Source organism: Phragmites australis, chromosome 17 (assembly GCF_958298935.1).
Source record: "Phragmites australis chromosome 17, lpPhrAust1.1, whole genome shotgun sequence".
NCBI lineage: Eukaryota > Viridiplantae > Streptophyta > Magnoliopsida > Poales > Poaceae > Phragmites > Phragmites australis.
In genome coordinates this window covers 5,598,469-5,602,500 of record NC_084937.1, presented here as the reverse complement: position 1 = coordinate 5,602,500, position 4,032 = coordinate 5,598,469, and positions in this window count along the sequence as shown.

The window sequence follows — 4,032 nt, the reverse complement described above, 5'->3', positions numbered from 1 at the left end:
GTGAATTATACATGTAAGACACTTACAGAGTCCACAAACTCATGATTTGAACACTGAGGGTGTCTTGGTGGTACAATTGATACATTTCGTCGAAATGAATCCAGTCTTTGCCGTCCCCATGGAGGAAATCACAATATCTGTATTTGTACGCGAACATACACTACCGGCCTTCGACTGTTCCAAGTACCAGGCATGGAATCTCCATATTTGGGTTGTTAGCTCCGAGAGGTGCTCAACCATTGGTTCGCCAAGCTTAAATTTCCATACAATTTTCCCGTTTCAGCCTTGGACTCGTCATAAAGAGCTTCTTTTGTCAATCCAGACGACAGTAGGAAGTTTCTTTCTAATTCTTCTTGTTGTTTCTTTTACCTTATCGATCGACGTCTTCTTTAACTGCCTTTTACCCATGATGCACGTGTAGTTAGATTTTTGCAGTGGAGGCCCAGGTCTTCTCATCAAGGAGTCAAGAAAATTGCCGACCACTGCTGGATCCATAGGAATCTTCTCTGGCTCCTTACGTTTGAAGTGCACAGTGACTTCACCGTGCACTATTCTTTTGGTTTCCTCCTCAGTTCTTTCATAAGGCAGAGGAGATGCTGACTTCTTAGATGCTGATCGTTGCTTCTTAGGTGCTTCTCGTTGCTATGATAAAGTCGATTTCTGAGATGACATCGACTTCTGAGGTTTTGTAGGTGCTACCAGCTTCTGCAGCAGGAAAGGCGGTGGCGACGAAGGGGTTGGAGATGTTCTTGGTGGTTGCGGAGGCGAAGGCAGAGGAGGCGGAGGTCCTCTGAGTGGTTGTGGAGGCAAAAGAAGCGGAGGCGTAGGTCCTCTGAGTGGCTGTGGAAGTGAAGGTGGAGGCGTAGATCCTTTGAGTGGCTGTGGAGGCGAAGGCGGAGGCGTAGTTCCTCCAGGTGCATCTGACGGCTCCGAACTAGACCCAGACTCATCTGTGTCTTCGCCAAACAGAATGTTGCGCTTGCGCCACAGGATGTAATGGCCTACGTTTTTTGAGAGCCTCGTTTCCCCCGCCTCTCCAGGGTAATCCAGCTTGCTTTTATGGTACTTCTGTATTACAGTGTCCACATGTACCCTGGCGTATCCCTGTGGTATCGGACTACCGTTGAAGAGGATTCCTTCCACCCATTGCTCAGCCAGACCCCTAGCCACCGTGGTGGGAACACCCAAGACTGGCACAACAAGCTTGCATGGTGTGCTTTCTGTGATGTCGTCCACAGGGTGACGGATTGAGGCTTCTCCTATAAGCCCCATGGACGTGCAGCTACTCCGAGGACCACCAGGGATCGGCACCAAAGCGTTCTCTGTGACGGCTAACATCTCCTGCCCTATTTGATGCCTGGCTTGCTGCATAGCTGCTTCTATTTTCGCATCTATCATCCGTCTCTCCTCTGCAAGTTGTTCTTTTAGCATGGTCATCATTTCTAAAACATTTTGTTTTCTTCGTTTCTTGTAAGTGTCGGCATTTACCTCGAATATGACCTTCCAAGGCCTCAAACCCTTGCCGCGTGTGCGACCGGTGTGGTCCTTGTTTCCCAGTGCCAGTGTTAGCTCGTTGTTCTCCCTGTCTGCTCAGAAGGAGGCCTGGGAACACTGGGCATGGGCATCTCTAATCTTCTGCGTGACTTCCGTTCTCGTTCGCTTTTGAAGCATAAGGTTCCATCAGGCGCAAGAGTCACCCCTCTCTCATACATGTAGTTCTTCGCTCGAGGAATCAACTCAGATGTGGCAGGTGTGACACCGCTTTTAGTTACGTCTTCTTCCATCTTCTCCCACTGGTCAAGTTTTCTAACGTACCCACATGAGCCGGTTTTATGGGGTATATGTTCTTCTGGGAATTAGTTTTGTTTGCTTCATTTATCTTTGTTGCTTCCTCCGAATCCCTGTACCCCATGAAATCATTCCAAAAATCTTTCACTGTCAGATAATCATCCCAGTATGGCGTTCGACCCTTCAAGTGATAATCTCTGTACAATTTACCCTTAAAATTCTTGAAAATTCTTCCCATTATGACTAGGGCCTGATGCATCGCTATGGCCATGTTTCATCCTTCAGGGTACTCGAACTTCTACGACAACTTGCCCCATATGAAATCCTTGATCGTATCGGGAACCGCCCACTTGTCACCTCGTTTGCCTCTCTAAGTTCTGTAAGTGATTGCAACGTGGTCCCTTACGAGATAACCGCATGCTGTCATGAATGGCCCGAGTACTTGTAGAGGCTTTATGGGCTCTCCGGCTGAATCGACCTCCGGGATGACAAACCGGCCTTTAGGCATCTTGCTGGGACCTCGGCCACGCCTCGGTCCTTCAGACGACTGACCATCCGGTGTAGAATTAGTGGTCCGAACCTCCGGAGCATCAGTGGTCGGACCATCCTCACCAGCATCAGTGATCGGAACCTCCAAAGCATCATCGTCACGTTGATTCAGATTGAGGTATGCACTTGGGCTTCCCTCCTGAGCATCAGTCGTGACTGGATCCTGGTCAGAGGAGGGGCCTTGTATCGGGGGGCACGTCCATGGGCAACGACTTGATTTTGTACGAGCCATTCCTACATAAAAATTCCATCTATTCAGATTTCTTGCAACATTGACAAGTCATATCAATTTAAACTGGGCATATAATACTAGATCGATACTAGGCATATAATACTAGATTGATACTGGAACCAGAGAATGAGGACATGGAATGATTGTATCGTGCAAAAGTGGCATGAATAAAGCTACATACAACAATCATAAAATAGTTTAAAATGGTACTAGCAGCTCAGTAGTCACCAAAACCAAGTATCCATGTCCATTCAGTACTAGCAGCTCAGTAGCACTTAATATAACAAGTTTTGACGATATGCAACCCAATACAACATACTTTACAAATAGTTTGGGAACCACTAGTACTAGTAGTAATATAGACACACACACACATTCAAATTACTAATCAGATTCACTCATCAACCACCAGTACTCATCGCTATCGTCACATGGCATCACACTCTCAGAACTAGTGTAGTCATAGGGAACAACGTCGTTTGGGTCTACGCTAGGATGTGCATCCTCGCCCTCAAGGTTGCCAACATCTTGACGGTCCAGGAGCTTGGCCGATTGAATTGCCAACTTCTGAAGGCTTCTCACTACCTCCTCAAGTTGAAGTACAAGCCGGCTCGCATCCATGGAGCACTTGCACGAACATGGATCGAAGCTTTCGTTAGCTATCTTTCCTACGTCTACAGCTATATCATCGATCTTTTCGATGGTCCACGCCCATCCATCAGTCATTGTGATAGAAAGAAAAGATATTCGACGGAATATCTTTTAAATTACCTATCCTATCAACCTTCCAAACGAAACCACAGAACCTGTGAAAAAGAAATAGGTACGATGATTAGTGAAATGTATGTCTGAATTCACAAGTATAGCTTACTCATTCACTGGTGTACTTGATGCTATATACAATCATATGATTAGTCTGTAAAGAAAATCAGTAGCACTATCTACAAGCAAACCTTAACAAAATCACACTATCACAGCATATGTACTTGATGCTATATACAATCATATGATTTGGTTCTAGGCATTCTTGTCCAAGTACTGTCTCATTCACTGGTGGGCTTATTTATTTTGAAACATACAAATACAAGGCAACACTGTTGATCTCAAGTACTGTCTCATTCATTGGACGATAGAAATAAAACTGTAATGACACATTTCTGGATCAACTGTAAACCGAATTGATCATTATTCATTCACATTTGTTCTGTCAAAGACTGACATTGAAAAAGGCTTCCCACCATAAGAGACACACCAACCAGAATACATGTTGTGTTTAGTTAAAACCCACTGTTAAGAAATCAAATTTTTAGTGTCCTGAAAATGGAAAAACTATTATTTTACATACAGTGAAGCCATTTGTTGATGCAATTATACAAAGGTTAACTATTATTATCATAAGAAGCATTCGGCATGATTAAACAATAACAAGTGAGGGGACCCGTATCCTTCAAATCATGCCTACA